The sequence below is a fragment of the Calidris pugnax genome, unplaced genomic scaffold, assembly GCF_001431845.1.
Source record: "Calidris pugnax isolate Ruff unplaced genomic scaffold, ASM143184v1 scaffold21, whole genome shotgun sequence".
Taxonomy (NCBI): Eukaryota; Metazoa; Chordata; class Aves; order Charadriiformes; family Scolopacidae; genus Calidris; species Calidris pugnax.
The window spans coordinates 4,297,360-4,317,407 of record NW_015090770.1 but is presented as its reverse complement, the minus strand read 5'-3'; the positions used below and the strand labels follow the sequence as shown (position 1 = coordinate 4,317,407).

Genomic DNA, 20,048 nt, shown 5'->3' with positions numbered 1-20,048 from the left:
TTTTTAAATGTCTCATGCAGCAACCACTGCCAGGAGACCTTCCAGGATGCAGGAGCAAAGCAACTCAAGCCTGTCACGAGTGGCTTCTGACTTCTGAACAGCAAACCACCCAAATGAGAGCCTTTGAATGTTAATGATTTGTTTTAACAGGTAAAAAGTAAAAATGTGTTTGCTGTCACTGCCTAAATCACAAAAAAAATTGTGACAGCCAATTAACTACTTCTGGATAATGCTTACCTCAACCATCAAGACTACAAGACCATTAAACTTGCACATCTACCAAAAGAGAAAAAGGCTACATGCCTGCAAGAGACTGCAGTCAGAGTGGTAAATCAAGGGCCTCATGCTGCTATTACTCCCAATCATATAGATGATGGGTTCTTAACTCTAAAAATTGTTGTATCCCTTGTGGGCACATGCTGTGTTAGACTTAATCTTGACAGATAGCAAGGAATTGATCATAGAATTAAAAACATAACTGGTTGCTTAGTTACCAATGATCACTACAGAGTTATATTTGCTGTGTGCAAACAGAGCCCAGTGCAAACCAATTATCCATCATTACGACTCTAAAAATGTCAGTTTCAGAGAGCTGAAAACAAATGTGAGCCAGCTAATAAAGGAAATTTGAGTAAAAAAATACAAATGATAATTGGGAGTCTTTTTTTTTTTTTTTTTGCTAAAACCATTAGCCACAATCCTGTGGCTGAGAAAGGTAAATATATTGGTTTGGAAAAAAACCCAACAGGATTCTTTATTGGGAAAGTGAAAGCAAAGTGTTATGTATATAAACATTGCAAAAATAGAAAGTAGTAAATAAAAATGACAAGCTACGAATTGCACAAACCAGATAAGGAAAAAAAGACCCTGGGAGAGTTAAAGAGCTCCAGGATTAATGATGGCATGAAGGAGTTGAAATATGTTGGGTCTTAAAAACAGCATACTGCCATTCCAAAAATGAAGGGGAACTACAGTCAGTAGCAGTGCCATGAATGTAGAGTAAATAGAAAGCTACCTCTGTCAGCTGCTCAGCCATAACTGTCTTGGAACATCTGCAGCATTAATCTGAGATTACTCTTTTTTTGTTTGTTTGTTTTTTTGTGAATACCAAAACATGACATGAGAGTGCTCTTAGACTTAGGTCAGTTTGGAAAATACATTTCATAAAAGCAGCACATTCCTGCTGCTTGGGAACAGAAGCTAAAATAAAGCAGACTACAGATGATTTCATAGTGAAGATATTTAACCTATAGAACAATTTTCTGGGGGATGTGATGATTAGTGGGAATGGCTCGGGCATGGGAAACAGCCCTATGTCTGTGTGAGGCAGACAAGAAGAGCCAGCAGGTGCAATGGTTGCAGGGAACTGCAAATATCCCTCCCACTTCTTGAAACACAGATATATGGATATTGCTATTTAATACACTGTGAGAAGCCACACTCCTATTTCTCACAATTAAGTGCTATTCTTTCATGTTCCATCTCCAAAGATCAAATCATCAAATCTCTCATAGCTGTGACCTTCCTTTAGCAAGGTCTGTCTTTCATCTATCAATCAAACTGCGCTGTGGTGCCAGATCTGTGTATAAACTGCTGTACTTGGATGCCTTACCAACAGCACATTAACGGGAACGTAGAGCACCACACAGATGCTGGCAGGTTAGATACTCATAAGCTAACCTGTGCATTGAATTTATCACCATGCCTGCAAACAATTCGTGCTCAGCATTGCTGGTGTCCAGCCTCTCCATAGCATTTCATCTTCCCTCTCCCAAAATACACGATAACAAAAGCAGCTACAGAGATTTCTGCCTTCCTTGCATGTGCTGGGAAGTGCAGCTATGCTATATCTGATCATGTCCTCATGACAAGTTAAGCTTTCTGAAGATAGGAATAGTCAGGGCTGGATGCAGCCACAGGAGAAATGGATTTGGGCTGAATGCTCTTGCTTCTGCCCAGTAAAAAATGCATGTCCTGTGTACAGGAAGGATAAAAGCGGTAAGCACTAAACACTCTACAAGACCTGGGCTGGAGAAATCCCTCACCCTGAGTAACCTGCAGTTTACAAAGAAGGACAAAAAGGAGGAAATAGGTCAATCTGACTTCTTTATGCAACACGGCACAATATGGTAAAAAAAATTCTATAGGGAACATACAGCATCTTTTTGCCTTTGACTCCACTATGAGATTGATTCTTATTTGGCCAGGAGAGCGGAAGCAAAGAACAGACCGAGCAATTTTGAGAATGATAGCAAATGAACAGAGACAAGAGTGTTCCTGCCTACTCAAGAGATGTACAGAAAGTGCTAATGTGCCTCAGTGTCAGAGAGTATTTTCTGTTGTTGAGTTTGAGCAGAAGCCGAGGGAAAGACGGGTTACAAGAGCCACCAGATCAACTTTGCGTTTGCTGTGGCAGTTATTGTGCTGTGAAGAAGCTTATCAGCAGCCTGGACAGGATGTATGCAATATACCGAGAGATGCTGCTTGCACGTTTATTGCACGTGGCAATGCGTGCATGTGTTACATATAAGACTGATCCACATAGATGCTTACTGAATGGGACTGGTTCATAAACACCACAATCTGCCTGCTCTGGAGAAATATTAGAGATCTATGAGCAATTTCATGAAAGTGAGTCTGTCTGAAAGATGGAAAGTGCCTCTCTCAGCTGCTGTGGCACCTGGGCCATCTGTCTGAAGGGTTGCACTCTGCCCTGGAAGTCCACATGTAGCAGCTGAGTCCATTTCTGTACATGCAAAGCCATCTTCCCTGTGTAAAGGCAGGGCTTTGCCACCTCCTGAGAGACGGGGGAGTTCCGTTGCCTCTTCTGTCCACTGTAGGTCCACTCCAAATTACCACTGCCTGCTACTAATCTCTTGTTAACTATAAAAGCCCTCAGGTATGTAAACCTAGACCAAATGAAAACGGCCCCAGGAACTAATGGGCTTACCTCATCATATCCCAGCTGGCAGCACTGCAAAGAACATGGTGGAAAACTTGATTTATTAAAATTAATGAAGGAACTGGCTAGTTTTGAATAATTCATTACATATCAGCTGCTGCTGAGGTAATAGAAGCTCAGCAAGATCCTCTTTAGCACTGCACAGTGCCTAAAATCTTTAAATAAAATGAAGTCAAAGATTGGCTAGTTAAAGATTGAAGGGCTTTCTCCATATGAAGTGGGAGGCCGTGATTCCTGTCGCTGAGGTCATCCAGCTGCCATCTGCAAAAATGATGAGGTCTCTCAAATGGAAGCCAGCTGGCTAACATCACCGATTTTTGCTGAGGCATGAAGCATTGTGCCTCAGCCATCAACTTCTGCAGAATATAACGGCTCCATTTTTTATGATTCTTATTGAAATCAAGTTTAGATTTTGATATTTACCATAAGCTAGGGATGTCTGAGGGTGTTGGCTTGCTTTTCTGATCATTATGTGTGAAAATAAATCAGCCAGACATGCAAAGAAGTAGGCACTACCATCTAAGAATGCAAATCTTAAGGTGCAATCTGTGCTGCTGCTCAGGGCTCTCGCCAGCACCAGCAGAATCAAATTACCCGTGGCCTGGGCAATGTCAGGGCTGGATTTTGGAAGCACGTCAGATGCCCTGGAACAGAATCCCACTAACTTAATCTGGTGCCACTTGATAAAACAAGGGCTCTTTTTCAACTCTGCTGAAGTCAACGGTAAAACCTTTAATAAAAGTGTAAAAGCAGCAGTGATATTAGGCACTGTAATTAGACAGCTGATATCCCCTTCCTGTATGTCCTCCTGCAGAGGTCAGAGGAATTGTAGTTAATATAGAAAGAGGAAAAACAGATTAATGCAATGAACACCCTCCTTCCTCCCAGCTGCTGGTACGGGGTCTCCTAATGCAATGACTCTCCACTAGTCACAGCTAAGACCCTCCCTGAAGTGCATCATTTTCTCTCTTTCTAACCGGTGATGATGGGAACTGCCCCACAGGTCAGCACTGTGTCCCATGGTGGTACTGTTCTCAGCTCCAGCCCTGGCTTGCATTGTCTTCCTTTGTCCCCCATTGGACACCTAGGAATTTGTGATGCCCTGATGGTACAGCAGCTCTGGATCATATTGGCTGTTGGACAAGACAGACTTTGACTCGAGATCCTGATGAACAGGGAAAGATCTTGATGCCTTGTTGATTGCTCAAACCAGATTTTATTTCCAGATGCCATTCTTGCTTCAGCCAGAGGAGATTATTTTGGCCAGGCCTCAGTGTCTGAAATATTTTGGTAGAAGTGTGCTGATGTACGCAATTGGCATCATAAGACATTTGACCTAGCCCCAGGAGACTGCCAGTTTCCTCTCCTGTCCAAAAATACTGCCTCATCAATCATTTGTGAGAGTGTTTTAAAAATTAAAGCCAACTCCCCTTGCCTTGAAATGGATGCAGCACTTTCTTCTCTTGCTGTCTGTTAATAGCCTTTCTGCGGGAGGTCACAGGACACTGATTTACACTCCTGAGCTTTTTGTGGACATGTGCCAAGAGCATTTGGTGAAGCCACAAGCTGATATTGTGACTTCTCACCCTGAAACACATGAATGAAGCAAATATTGTAACTTTCATAGCTGCACAGAGTGGGAGATGCTGGGAAAAGGTTGTGACCTGGTAACATGTGAGACTTCATGTCTGGTCCCTGATCTCCTGGGGTCCTCCCACATAAGACACTCCAATTCCTGTGTTTCTGGTCTAGTATCTTTATAAGGAGATATTAAAACTACCTTCCTGCATCTGCGACAGCTAGACCCTTCCTCTCCTTGCAATCTTTGAGCACCAAGGAAAGTTGGGTAAGGTTTCCTAAAACTGAAGTGTAATTATTTGGAACTAACTCTAGGGCTTGTGTTCAAGTGTAACAGCTCCAAGCCACTCTCTGAGTCAACAGTCTGCTACCTTGAAGGACACTGGTGCCTTCCTCTCTCAAGCTGTAAGGAAATACAAGTACGTGGGCAAGGACAGGACTGTTGTACCAACGGATCAGTCCACGAAGCATACCTGCCTCTTTTTACACACCACCAGGGCAACCGTGTGTGTGGCTGTGTCTTTGCAGCTGCTTTTGGCCTTTCAGCATTGTTTTCTTCTCCTTCTTTCTCTTTTTTTTTTTAAACAGTCATCTGTTGTCTTCTGGAAAGGGCATCTAACTAGTGATGATGTACAATTGCTCCGGGAACTGGTTTAGGAGGCACAGTGCCCCTCTGCCTTGCCAGACAACAGCAGTTGCTATGTGGCTGCCTTTGCTTTGTTCCTTCAGGAGGCCAGTTGGTATTTACAGCATTTTCTCTAAGCAAGGCATCATCCCTGAGATATGCTCATGTGACAGTGCTTCAGGGAATTCCAGCTGGGAGGTGATTTCATCCTTAGAAAAAAAACAAACAAAAATACCCCCAAACCACCACACCACAAAAAAACCCCACAAAACCCTAAAGAAATCCTGGAGGAGATACTGTTTGCTTCCAAGTGATTCTGTGAGGTAGGGAGCGTAAGAGAAGTAGGGTAGCAAGAGTTTTACTGGTTCAATACAATCCCATTTTTCAGGACTTTTATTAAAAGTCCATTTCAATGCCAACCATTTTGGGGAAGGCTAGCAGCTGGAGCCTGTTCAAACATTCACCTGGTTTCCACTTTCCCAGCTAAAAAGTGAAAAGAGGTCAGGGAAGGGTACAAAGCAGCCTTGTTCTTATTCCAGGCAGAAAGGAAAGCAAACTTAGTGCACATCAAGAGTAGCACAATTTAGATGCTTCTGTTGTCTGGGGGTTTTTTTGTTTGTTTTTTGTTTGTTTGTTTTTTAATCTAAAAGATATAAAATGGATGTAATTGAGCTAGGACTTTGGGTTGCTGGCGTAGCTGGGCCGGGATCACCAAACAGTCTGTATGTTGCTTGAAGAGACAAATTTGTTTCCCTGGGGTATGGCAGTGAGGGAACAGAAGGGCCCTTTTCCTGGTTCTCCCAGTTCTGCCCTCAGTGGTGGTATGCTGAAGGCACACTCGGTGTTGCTGATGGGTGAGCCCAGTTAAGTGTTAAACTTGGCTTAGTCTAAGCAGAGAAATAAAAATAATTAAATGATTTTTTTATTTTCTCTAAGGATATGGTAGAACTAAGCCAAAAGTGTGTATTTGTACTGCTTTGCCTAAGGCAGCATAAGCACCTTCTCTGGTGAATCACTTAGGTCCCCAAAGCTTTTGCACCTCCTAAATGAATGGCAAGTATCCTGGGGAAATGCTGCCAGGTGCAAGGACACTGTGACATTGCTGGGCTAATGCACGATGGGCGTCTGTGGCTGAGGGTCTGCTGGATTCTACCCAAACTCCCTAGGATGATGACGTTTGGGATCTAATCACCAGTATGACTTTTCACTGTGCCCCAATTTACCTCAGTTTTTCTGCCTAGTGCTACTTTCTAATCTTCCAAAAAGCATTTTGCCAATCTGTTGCCCAGTATCTCTCAAGAAGCTGGTGTCAGGAGTTCCTCACTGTTCGGGGGCCAGCATGAGCGAGATGTTGGCAGGTAGGTGCACAGGATAGCTCTGGAGGTGAAGGAAGACAGAGATGGACAGAAGATTGCTGCCACCATGATGCTATGGACAAGTCATGTACAGCAAGGTTTGGAGACAAAAATTCTGCAAAAGGAGATAATGGAGACAGGGGCAAACCCACTTAGATAAATCTGAGGCTTTCTTGCAGCTACAGCAGCCATGTAAACATGCACTAGATGAAGACCAAGCTCAACTGTTTTGATGTTAATTGCCTGGCTGCTTTAATTGGATATAGGCTTCTAAGTCTTAAAATCAGCGTGTGACAAGACAAACTGGTATTTACCCCTTATCTCCTTTATCTTGGCTTGCCCAGTGCTGCATGGTCAGTAATGTTCCTGAGCATTAGAATTGTCCATAGAACTGATGGATGTTTTCACAAGAGGAAGAAGTAGCATTTTACATCTGAAGTGACTGTTCAGATTCTGAGTCGAGGCAAAGCTACTCTGGCCTGAGTTCAGTTTCTGCTGCAGGGAACGCCTCCAAAGCACCAATAACCACCATCAGCAACCAGATAATAATCACCGAGCTGCAGGGCTACTCATTGGCAGCGCAATGATTGCACTTGGATACCCGATGCCCTCTGATGATGTGACAACTTGCATCACTCATGCAATGGACTTAATGTCCCTTTGGACTTGCTGACGGACACACTGGTCTCGTGCGGTAATGACACACAGAGCTAGAGGAACAGCTACCACAAAGCAGTGTTTTGGGCTGGGAGGTTATGAGCATGGCTGAGGACGAGGTAGCTTTCTAAAATGGGTCCTGGCACACCAGGCTTCCTGCTGCAGTCCATGCCAATGGGCACGCACAGAGAGGGATGCAGAGCTGCTGAGTCCGACTCCTGTCTTTCTTCTCTGGCTCTCTACTATCCAAGATGATGTAGGATAGTAACACCATGTGAGACAGAAAACACCTCCACTTCTTCTGAGCACTGCACTGCCCTGTGAAGTAATTTGATTAGGTGGAGCCCAGGTTTGCAGCCAAGCCCAGCAAGCCACCAGCAGGCAGGAGCAGCAGGCTGCGTGGTGCAGAGCCAGCAGTGGTTCCAGGCTAGGGCTGGCCCTGTTCTCGCAACACACCCAGCCTGGCTCCACTGGGGTGTCTCTGGGACTGCGGAACAAACTCCTGCTAATGTGGATGCAGGTTATCTTGCAGTCACCCCTATTACAACCAGCAAGACATTGTCACAGCCTTCTTATCTCTACCTCTGGTTTGGCTTTGAATTGAGAGAACTCAGGCGCTGTCCCTGCCCCCATTACAGCTTCAATAACATAAAAGCAGAGGATGAAAGACATGAATTACTCTGCATTAAGGACTGCAGGGTCTTTATCTAAAGAAAGTGGGGGAAGATCCTTCAGTACAATGTAGTCTCATACCATAAGCTTTCCTGTCAGGTTCCCTCACTGAGAGGGAGACCTTGAGGCTAAGGGTCTCCCTGCTGCTCCACAACCCCATGGTCAACTGGGCAGTGCAGTGTGCCCATCATCCAAGCTCAGCACACGGGGACAGGGACAAGAGGCTAGCCACTGCCTTGCAAAGGGGCTTCCCAAACAGGGGTGTGCTTGAAGACACCTCTGACTACAGCTCTCCTCCCCCCTTGCAAGATGATTCCCCTCACTTAGAACCACCCCTGTGTTGGGCCTAGAAGCAGGTTCCTCTCCATCAAATGACCAGAAACCCGTCCTCACACTCAGTATATCAAACAGAAAAGAAGCCGGGAGACCTGGACTATTGCATATAAAGAGGCACTACCATAGGCCTGAGTTTATCCTTAGAGACACAGATGGTAAATAACCTGATCAAATGCAAGCAAAGGTACCCGATTTTGGCTACTGCTGGAGCAAGGAAGACACCGCATGTGGCACAGAGCTACCAAGGGAAGCTACAATGAAATCAGCCACCTCTTGGAGCCATTTACTACATCACGAGGCAAGATGAATCAATAATATGTATCGAGCTGGGAAAGTTAATCTGCATCCAGAGCATCATAACAAATTAAAAGGAAATAAAATCACTACAATTCCACTGGCTCTCATTACTATCACAGCGGAGAGTAATTAAAATCCATGGGCCAAATTCAATGCTGGGAGAACTCTCCTGAAGCCAGAGGCACTATACAAGGGCATTGCTTTTTCCAGATGCTGTGTGTTTCAAACAGCAGCAGGAATGGCAAAATGGACAGAGAGGATAGGGCTGGGTATGAGGGAAACACATTTAGCAGACAGGGATTCTGCTTTTTGCTCTTCCTCACTTGGAGTCATGCTGCCCACCTGCTGCTTTGGTGCTTGATGGGGCTGAATCTCAAAAGCTCCAGGTATTTGAGATTACAAGGTCTTCCCCAAGCCAATACACAACTGCCATTCATCAGCCCTGGCTAACACCCCTGTCCTGCATATTCCCTGCTCCCTCCCTGCTCTCTCCCAACTCCTCAGCACAGCCATCCCTGCTATACCATCTCTTCCTTGCCACAGAACCTCCTCTCCCTACCACAGAGCACCCTGATGGGGCTCTCAACCCATTTTTTCTGTGTTTTGCTATAAACTCCTTATCCTTTGGCCCTCCCAAATCCCTGCAGAAGAAGCTAAAGGAGGACTATCACCTGCCCCCAAAGCCATGGCCACTTGCACTCCCATTACAGCTTTGGTCCAGTGAATTATGAGCTAGAACTGTGCTCTGACGCAGCATCTGCTGCCCACACCTTGGTACCCTACCCCTCTGTGAGTCCCCACTGCCCCACGTGACTCTGTCTCAGCTCAGTCCACCAACTGATTCCCACTGAGTGGAAGGAGAATGTGTGATGCACAGAAAGCATGTCCCTCGTTACCACACACAGCACCGTGTTCAACTAATCAGCACTACAGCATGAGGTGGGAGCACAGGCACTGCACAGGCACCCAGAGGGGCAGCTGATGGTGAGACACTGGATTCTTGACAGCCAGCAAGGCTGGGGATGTGAACACCAAAGTTTGGTTCACAGGGTTCAGGGGCTGCAAACAGCCATTAAAGGAGAGAGGCATTGGACAGAAGAAATCACTTTGGGGAAGTCCAATAGCCTGTGTCTAGCAAAAGACTACATCTCAGCGTTCTTGTTCAGCCTTCCAAGTTTATGAACCTCTTACCTCCTGTTACCACACCCTATGCATGGCTTCCACCTATGGAACCTATGCTGACATCAGCAGGATTATGCAGCTGCTAAATACTGTGTGTGGCAAACTCCAGCCTGCACACATACATTATTGCTGAGGACTTTTACACATGGGCACATTTACTATGCAATAATTATGATAATCTACAGAGATAATCCAAAGTGAATTGTTAATGCTGTTTTACAAAACGATGTAGTGTGGTCCTGCAGGTGGAAGCATGGACTGAGAGTTGTATTTCCAGACATACCACAATCTTGTTCGCTGGCTGGAAAGCTGGTCATCTCAATTGACTTAGCTTTGCCTCACTACGAGTTTCAAAGGTTCAATCACTCTGCTAGCACATATCCACCTCTCTAACAATGTTCAGATCCAACAACGAACAATGCAAAACCCTCATTCTTAAGAAGTGTTCAGCACCTATATTCACAGTCATATTATCACAGAATGTGCTACATCATTTCACCAAAAGTGCTTGCATCTTTCAAAACAATTAAGCAGGGACTGCAGAGGGTCCTCTGTCAGTCTGCCCCTAAAATATGTACCTATCCAGGAGCCATCCTCTCTCATTTCTCTAATTTCCATCTGACCATTTTTCCTGGTCCAGAAAGCCAGGAATTCTCTGTGAGGACACCTTTTTAGCTTGTACACTGGAAATGAGCAGCATGAGCTTCTGCTGTGTCATACAAGCAGGTGAATTCACCTTGTCTACTGTAGGAGGGAAAGGCTGGGTCTTGTTCTGGGAGGAAAGCAGAAGGCATGACCAGGTAAGGGGAACTGTTTCTTCGACAGATCATAAAAAGGGAAAGTATGGCTAAATTTTTCTCTTTATGGTGGACTAAGATAATTATTTTTCACAGTGTACATGTAGCTTGTATATATCATTTGCCTTTCCTATTACAACAACTTTGAGTTGATTTGTATAACATTTAGAGATTCTCAAAGGGATTATTCTTTATATTACTGTTAGCTTGAAGTATAACTGGAGTTTAACTCAATATGACTGTACTCAAAAAGGACTGTGTTTTGACACAGTCTCAACACAAGGTGAGATACAGGTAAAAGCATGGCTCCTAATGCAATGAGGAAATAAAGATGCTGACTCTCATCCCTCTGGACAGGTCAGAGGGAAAAGGGAGCTTCTTCCCGTGGAGGTCAAAAGCCATGTTGTACAAAAATTTCTAACCTATGCATACTACACTGTCGTAAACGTGGAGGGGATGGCTGAAGTGACTATGCTACTGCTCTACTGTTTGCATGTGACTAGAAATAACATGGTGCTGTGTAGACAAGCAATGATTGTGTCCCTTGGGGATGTGGCTATATGGTAACCAGGCAGGACAGAACCTGGAATAAAGGGCGGAAGGTCCACCCTGCTATAGGCTATGGTATTGGTGGACTTGGTTCTCAGAGCCAGGAATGCAATGCCAGCTCATCCCATACCTGCTGGAACGTGTCCTGACTCTCAAGTGGCAGATCCAACAAGCAAGCTATGCACCTTAACATTAAAAACCTGATCTGCTCAGGGGCTGCTTATCAGTAAGGAAGGCTTCCATGGTCTACTCCTTTCTCTTTCAAAAACAGATTTTCTTTTTCTTTTGTTTTTTCTCCTGTGACCTTGGCTGATGTTTGTTCTCAATGACATTGAGCTTTCAGAGAAGCTGAACTAATGCCTCGTGAGGTCTCCTCGCTGCAGGTATGGCTTCTGCAAGCATAAAACACCAATTTTCAAAACCATGTCTAGCCCTTAAACTACGAAGAGGACTGCCGCGTTGGGGCTTACAAACAGGTTATCTTGTGTTGTGGAAACCTGAACCCTGATTGTCCACAGAGAACAGAGCTGTTGCAACAGCTGTGGTAAAAAATGGGGCACATCAGTGCAAAACAGTTAAGTACCGCAAACCAGGGCTCCTGAGGGAGGGCTCTCAGATCTTCTTGTAATTGAGAGGTCTCAGTTCAGTTCAGGCTTGAGGTTTTTTCAGGTTAAACTACCACAGCGCGGATTAGCAGTGAAACTGTATTGATCCTTTACAAGAAGCAGTTACCTCCTCTTGAAAGGGGCTGCTTCTCTCTACTCCTAGAAGCAGGCTGGAAGGATCAGCCACACCACCCTGAGTGACAGGAGTACTTCAGCATAGAGCTGATCTATATCCCCAGGCACCGATGTCCTGTTAATCCAGAGTGCTTAGCTTCAATCCAGTACCAGCCATGGCTGGGGCTAATTCTGTTCCAGTCAAACTTTGAACCACTCCTTTGCCTCTAGACCTCTCTGCAGGGTGGGCTTATTGAGCGAGGTGTCTGAGATGCAAAGATCCTTACGATGATCAAGGACTTGATTACAGGAAATGGTAGGTGAGTTGTCCTTGAGACAAGCTATGAAGCCTGCAGATAAATCTCTCACAGTAGTTCTGACTGGCTGTAACACTAGGAACTAATGCGTATCACTTCTGTGCTAGGTCTGAATGGAGCTGTCTCTCCTCAGTGTCTGATGGTCTTTAATTCCCTTCTTCCTGGGGGAAGAACCTTGCATGAAAAGCTCGGCTGTGTGTACTCCGAGTCTTGTAAATCACTTGCTTGTGGTCAAAGCCACTGTCATCTTTCAGTCGCTAACTGGCTTCCTAAACATGCCTGCAGAAACAGTCGGTCTGCTGTATTGCAAACAAATGAATTTTGACAGGACACTGCCAGCACTGCTCCCAGACACTGGGGAAGCCACAAGATGGGCTGCAGAGTGTTTGACTGGAGCAGCTGTAGCACTGCATCCACAGCTAGCGCAGCGTCTGGCTGTTTCTGCAAGCACTGACAAAGAACCAAGCCTGTAAACTCCCACTAGCATCTGCTGAAGCTTCGTATCCCAAAGGAAAAATGGATTTTCACTTACATGTATCTTTAAGCATTTCAGCAGTCGAGAACGCAAGGGCGTAGACACTCTCTCTAGATAAAAACACAAAGCCACGTTTTTTCTTTATAAGAAAAAATTTACTGCTGCTCCTTGACTTCCTTTCTAGGACAGGAGATGGAGAAGGATTTCAAAAACATTTACTTCCTTTAGTTTCTTCCTGGAAGGAATTCTTTAGGACACGTACTCTTTAATTTCTGATCAGGTTATTTCTAGAAGGTGAGGGGACTGTCTCAAACCCAGGTTCCAAAAGGTCTGCAGAAGGCCCTGAGTTATTACATGGCAAAATAAATATCAGCAGACAATGGAGATTTTTTTTTTTTTCCCTTTTCCCCTTGTACTTCACCTTGAAGCAGCTGTTAGCAAAGCCAGAAAACTCCTCTGCCCCTCAGTGTATTTAATACAGCCTTGGCAAAGGGACTGCAGTCTGTCATCTCATGAATATGGGAATTGCCTAATTCTCCAGCTATTCTTATTACCTCAGCCTGAGGGTCCCAGCTTTCCATAACTAATTCCTGAAATCACAGACTTTCCACTGTCCTTGCTGTCCTTGAACAGCAAATCACCGCTCCTCACATAACTGATCCTGGTGTCTGCTGTGGCAACGCAGGTTTTCCCAGGGCCCTCCCTGAGCAGGGGTGGCTCTGTGGACAAGGCCACTGACCCCGGCACTCCTGTGCAGTTCCGGGAGCTACTCATCCTTTCCTACTGGAGCTTACAGCAGGCTGTTCTGAAAGTAACAAATGCTGCACGGCACTCTGCAGCAGCTCAGGGCTGGCTGAACAGCTCTGAAGCCTGGGCAGTGGGCTGGAAGGCTGGCAGCAGTAACACAATCCATCCCTGGCAGCAGAAGAGATCCCTCACAGTGTTGCTACAAGCCGCAGAGCTCCCTGCCTCTTTCTTCATCCTACCTCACCTGTGACTCCTACAAAGTCTAAGGGCTTGTTCCCACCTGTCACTTCATTTTCCCCTCATTGTCATGTATGTTCTCAGTCTACCTTCCTTCCCTGTACCCATCCACCTGTTTTCTGCTCCTTCGTTATTTTTCCTAATATCACTGATCCTGCCAGCCCTGATCATCCTCCCAAGACTCAGATCTAAAGCTGTTCCTCTGCTGGAAGGTGATAATGGCTGCCAGGAGCAGGCCGTTAGGGCTGCTGCGAACTGCAAAGCAGCTGGAAGCTGAGGCTGAGATAATTACGAAGCAGGGACTGCAAAACTTGTGGAGATTCTGGCCAGAGGTGCCTAGTTTATTCCCAGAGACAAATGGGCTCATCCTTTGAATGTCAGCAGGTGATATGTGAGCAGAAAAGTCACCAAGCTGTGGACAGCTTTACAGTCCTGGCTATGGAGCGCTGCATGTGGTGCCTCCTCATCTCACAAACACCCACAGCTGCTGCTGCTGCCAAGCTGCTCTGGACAAGGAGAACGTGCTCACACACTGCAGTGGCAGCTGAGGAAATCTTGATGCTGGTTTCAAGGGCTAGATGCCTGCAGAGCATAGGCAAGCGAGAGCTCGTCTCAGAGGCCAAGAAATAGCTAAAGTAGGCTACTGAGTTGGGATCACGGCAAGGTGGAAAAAACATGCAAGTTCTTCCTGTTTCTTTTGTGATATAAGATTTTTTTTTTCCCCTAAAGTTTGCCAAAAGGGTAACCGCAGCAATGGTAAATAAAAACTGGATTATGTCTTCTAGTATTTCACTTCTTCTTTACGGTTCAAAACTGGCTCATACAGAAGCCACAGAGGAATCACCTTGGAAGTCCATGGTTTTGTAATCAGAACCTCCCTTTCAATTAGTCATATTATAGAGCTGTAAATACAATAATTCCATCAATACTATGGAACAGTCATGCTGCATTTGTATGAACATAAACGAGTGCTAATGTGCCGTAGAGCTAATCTGATATGACAGTAATTGGCTGATGCCCAGCCATGGAGGCCCTGAAGCTATGCTTGCTCTGTCTTCTCTAAAAGACCTGTCCTCTGAAACACTAGAAAGGAAACAAATTGTGATACCATGTCTTGCCTGCCAGCAATGAATGATGCTTCCTGCAACTGCGGCACTGAGGTGTTTGGGGTTGGGGGAAGATTGTTTGTTTGTTGGGGAGTGGGGGGGGGGGCTGGATCTCCTTCAAACTTTAATATTAAGAAATCAGTATTTCCAGAACACCTTGTAAGAATAGATCAGACTCCGCAAGCACCCAATGGATATTAAACCCAGAAAAGCCATAAAGGCATTCAATCTGCTCCTTTCCCTTCCCTCTGTGACTCCTGGAAGCTATACATCATCACCTGGTTCGCAGTAGGCTTTTCTTACACAGATGAAGCTTAAGAAGCTTAAAACTTTGTAAATGCTTTGGGGCTACCTTTGTTGTCTTGTGGAGTGCTCTACAGACAGAGTAGCAAGGCTTAAATCCGAGACTGCAGCTGGGGTTCTCTGGTTAAAGGCCTTAAAGGAGATCAACATAAGCAATGCCTAAGGATGGGAACCAGCCCACCTCCTGTCTGGGCTGTGAAAGCAAGTGGACAGACGCAAAAACAGACTAGGATCAGGAGTCTTCTGGGTTACAGTCACAGTAGGAACCACTTATTTTGCTTTCAGAAATATGCCCTTCAAAGAGAGTCTTAGTGAGGAGAGACCCTCTCTCTTTTGTGAGGGAGGCTGTCAAATACATCATAGCAGATATCTAGGCCTTTTGTATTTGGCTCATCAGCTCTCTGCATGCTTTGCTGTCTGGCTTAAAATGCCTTGCCTAATGCAGCCTCATCCACAATGGAGCTCTTGGGTTCTACCCCTGTACAAACCAAAGAACAGAGACTTGTTTTAATCAGAAACCATTCTTCACAACAGTATGGCGCTAAGGGCACATAATTTTTGGCAATATGCAAGAGCAGTGTCTCAAAATCCCAAAGCTAACATGGCCTGTCAATGTCTGAAATAGCTCCTGGAGCAACCAGTGAAATTAAGAGAGAATTTCGCCAGAGGAGGTGAGGAAGGACACCCTAAACAGAGGGTTTAGGATCTGTGAGATGACGACTTAGGTTCTGGATTTCAGACTTCAATCTTTCTAGGTCTCCGAACTGCTCCTTCATCTATAAAATGGGATCAGCAAAACCTCCCTGACCTGCAGCAGGGCTCCCAGTCTTAATTGATGTCTGTGAAGCATTTGGAGAGCCATGAATGAAAGAAACCATTACCAAGCCCTCAGGCCTTACTATAATACCAACAAACAATGCAGAGTTGTTTGTAATGCTTTTCAGTGCCACAATGACTAGGATATGAGGGAAGGCAAAAGTACAGATGCACCCAGCGCTGCTTTGCTGCAGTGTAAATAAAAATGGTAGGAGCAGGTTTTATAGATTTCCCCCAGGGAACTCTGTCATAGCTACTGTTTTCAACAATGCAGTAAAACTTGTACCTCTATGGATTCGAACAGATGCCCTTGCTAATCGCTCAGGTATCAAAACCTATTAGGAATTTGGCAAAATGCATCCTGGAGTTGAAAACGTTATGAATCACATGGAAACGAATTAAGAAATGACTCACTTGCACCCCGCAGATGTAAAGAGCTGCTCAGCCACCCTTTACAACAATTAAACTCAGGCTAATACCGTACCAGCACACAATATTCCACCTCGCATAGGACAGGACAAAAGCCTCTGGTCATCTAAAAGGCTCTATAACCTGCCAATTCGCAAAAGTTGCCTCTGCGGCTGCTGTTTTAGGACCCGGAGAGAAAAAGCCGGGTGGCCGCTGCGGAGCCCTGGGCAGGGCGGGCAGCAGCCCGCAGCCCGGGAGAACGGCTCGCCCAGGGCAGAGCCCTTCAGCCCCTGCGCCCACGGGAGCCACGGCTAAGCGCTGCGAGAGAGGGGCGAGCAAATGCAGGGGATGGGGGGGCATGCGGGTCCCGCAGCAACGAGCAGGTGGCAGCCGGGAAAGGCGTGGAAGGCTTTGGGAAGGGGGTGTGCGTGTGTCCCCGCTTCCCGGGGCTGGGCGCGGAGCTAGCGGGTGTACCCGAAGGGCCCCCGGGACCGATGTCCAGATACAGACAGAAAAGGCTGCGCCCGGTTCCTCCTCCCGAATGCCGCCCGGGAGAGGGGCAGGAGGCAGGCGGAGGCAGGGAGGCTACCGCCAGCCCCGCAGCCCTCCCCGGCACGCAGCCATTTGCCTTTGTTGCAGCCCCCTCGCCCGCAAGGTGCGGCGCCGGGGCCGGAGCCCACGCCGCGGGTCGCTCTACCCGTGAGGAGAACGCCTCCCCTCAGCGCGGCGGAGAGCAGCCGTCCTGCGGGAGCGGCTGCCGAGAAAGGACCTCTCCGCGCCCCCTACCCCCTCCCCGCGCGTTCGCTCGCTCGCCCGCCCGCACCTACCTACCTGCGGAGCCCGACCGGGACGCGTCGCCTCCCGCCTTTGTTGTGCATGCCCCGGCAGCGCCGAGCCACCGGCCCGCCGCCGCCCGTCCGTCCCTCCGTCCGCCCCCTCTGCGCCCGCCGCGCCGCAGCCAGGCCCCGGCTTAGCCCGTCGCCACGGCAACGGCGGGCGCGCGGCGGCGCGAGGAAGAGGGGGGTAACGGCGCCGCGCAACGGCCGCGGGGCCCCGCCCGCCGCGCGCTGGAGGCGGAGGGAGGGGGGGTGGGTGGTGAGGGGAGGCAGCTGAGGGGACAGGGCCGCTCTCCCCAGCCCTGAGGGGGCTCGGCCGGGCGGCCGGACACCCCTCTCCTCAGCCCTGAGGGGAGCTGCCGGCTCCCCTCCTTGCTTGGCAGTTTCCGAGACACCAGCGAGGAAGCTGGGGTTTGTGTTACCTCCGGGCTTTGCCTTAGGGCGCTCAGGACCCCTCGTTTCCCACATCTAGTAGATTTCCTTTAGATTGACCACCTCAGAAATCCTTAATATCTGGTCACAGGTGGCACGTTCTTTTGCCCTGGAGCAAGCATGGCTCTGGTGACTTCTGTGGCTATTTCAGCTATCAGCCTTCACAGGCTTCCAGAGCTGCTCAGAATAAAGCCAAGGCAATGGTAATGCCTCCATTTTGCCCTGTTCCTCAGCACAGGACTGAGTCGCAGCCTGCATTTGCAACTATTTTACTTTGTTCCACCATTCATTTTAGGGGTAGCAGTGCCAGCTTGAACGCCTCTTCCTTTTCAGACCGTAGGGCCTTGGCAAACTTAAAGGTTACTTTGATTGTTTCTAGGATTAAGCGTCGCAGTTCACTGGCTTTATCACGTAATGCTAGATTGAGCTGGGTCTTATTATCCGTCTTGTGTGTGTGTGTGTGTTATGTTCATCTTGTTCCAAACAGGCAGGTTCTGGATTGGCGAGATGTGTTAAATGAAGTTTCCCTGATCAGAATTGCTGGCTTTCATGGGTTTTATTAAGTGATCAGGCATAGCTAAAGACATTGTTTCTGTTTGAAGATGTAATTAGATAGAGAAGAACTAAATTCTGCAGAGAAAAGCTGAACTCGGAGAGAATAGCATGGCAACCCTGAGGTCTTTCTGTGTGTTCAACATCAGGTTATACAAATGTTTTTTTTTCTGGGGCCTGTCAAACTCCTGTTTCACCTTATATAGAGAGGGATTTCAGAGCCACTGGTCTCACAGCATCCTCCACCAAAAGCTCTGAAAACAAATTACCATGAAACATACGAAACCTGGTCAATAAGCCTCATCTGAGAGAGGAAAAGAAAGAGACAGAATGTTCTCAAGGTCACAGATGCGTTCTCTGGCACAGCTGAGAGAAATTGACAGGGCCGCGGTGTCCTGACCTTGGTCCTCACCTGCCAGACTTTGCCCTTCCGTCCTAAGGCAGCCAGAGTGAACCCAGAGGTGAAAGGAGTTCCCTTAGGTAAATGTAAGCCCATATATCATTCATTTAGTAAACAATCTCTTTTTTAAAGAGTTTTTCTCTGTGCAGAAGGATGCCTGGAGGATGACCTGGTGTTACTGTGCTATGAAGAAGATAAGGAGAACTCGGAGACCAGTTGCGATGATCGTTGCAGCTCCTCCTTTTCTGATGCATGCCCATTTATAAATAGCCCCGATTCCGCTACTTGGAGAAAGCTTTCATTTCTCCTTGTCCTTGATGTACGTGATACTCTGCAGTGGAGAGCAGATGTTTGCACCAGATTCTGCTCCCATGGAAATCAGCAGTGGAAGACTTGGCGGCGAGAGGTGAAATAGCATCGGGGTTATCTCCTGTCCTCAGTTCAGAGCTCCTGTTACAGCCAGCCTGACAGGCCAGGAGATGCCCTTGGACTTAGCAGCGTGGTCTCAAGCGCATCCTGGTGTCTCTGCTGGAGATGAGCATCCTGTTGTTTGCAGAGTCCAGTTACATCTAAAAAAATTAAAAATGTATCTGTCTGCATAAACAGGAATTTTCCTCAATTGCAGGAGCCAGCAGAGGACAATGCTTTGTCTCCAGCTCTGAAAGGGCTGAGTGATTTTATTATTATTTTTTGTTCCTTTTGCTGCCCTCTTCCTGCTTCATAACTCTGATGGCACCTTTGCCAGGAGAACAGTCACTGACCCTTCGTTTTTTATCTCATCAGAGGATTTTGTTTTCCAGATTGCTGAAGCTGTGGCAGTAACGCCCCTGTATAGCTTTACTTGAGGGAGGGAAGAAACAAAACCACATGACAAATTGGTCCAATTTATCACAGCAACAGAAACCTGCAATTCAGCTAAATCGCCCCCACAGGCCAGCTTAGATGGCGTCAATATTTAATGACCTGAGCGCTGCTGCCTTCGCAGCTCCAGCTTCACCTCTGCCCCTCCTCACATCACAGCGTGGCCCCCCAGGTTTGTCACTCCACCCCACGCTTCCTCTGGGGCGAGCAGAGTCTGTCTCCAGGCTGCTGGGGCAGGCCAATAAGCTATCCAAAGCAGCACAGCCCAGACCTGCTGGGCATGACCCAATTCTGCTCATTCTCCTACCCAGCTGGACCACTTGTGTGGCACATTTATGTGCTTTCCAGGCATGCCTGTGGTCTGTGGCAAGTAGACAAACGGGGGCAGGACTAGCCCCATCTCAGCTCACAGCCTCTCTTACTGCCTTTTTCTAGGTGACAGGACTGTTCACCTGGTAGCAGGCTGGAGGTGGCTTCTGCTCAGTGGTCTACGTTTGCTCCCATTATTCAGGCAGGAGTATTTCATGCCAGAAGGAGCTGCAGTGAAGTAAGTCGCCAGCGGCACATCCTGTGCATGGCACAGGAGGACCTGAAGAGAAGATGAACCAAGCTATGCCAAATCCCTCCCACTGTGAGCAAAGGGGGGCAAGCAGGGGAGCTTGGGGATCTCTTTTGCTGGGCCCAGATTCAAGCTGACCACAGCGACTGGCATCCAAGAGCATCTCCCAGCACTACCCCAGCATGCTCCAGTGGCTCCTTTCTGGCTTGTTCTGCCTGGGACAGTAACAGAAACAAGTGTCAGGTTATACAGTTATCTATGGCCATGGAC

The 20,048-nt window shown here is 47.2% G+C and overlaps 1 protein-coding gene across 3 annotated transcripts in view; it reads right to left on the bottom strand.

Annotated features, from left to right (window-relative positions):
- LOC106886925 (myosin-M heavy chain-like) overlaps positions 1-17,072 on the bottom strand; it is a 46,409-nt gene extending 29,337 nt beyond the window's left edge. The window contains exon 1 of one of the 3 annotated variants that reach the window (XM_014940239.1): positions 16,970-17,072. The gene's annotated coding sequence lies outside the window, so the exon portion shown is untranslated. Of the gene's footprint in view, positions 1-16,965 lie in introns of all 3 variants that reach the window. The other 2 variants (XM_014940225.1, XM_014940232.1) reach the window with 2 other exon arrangements.
- Positions 17,073-20,048: the final 2,976 nt, after the last annotated feature.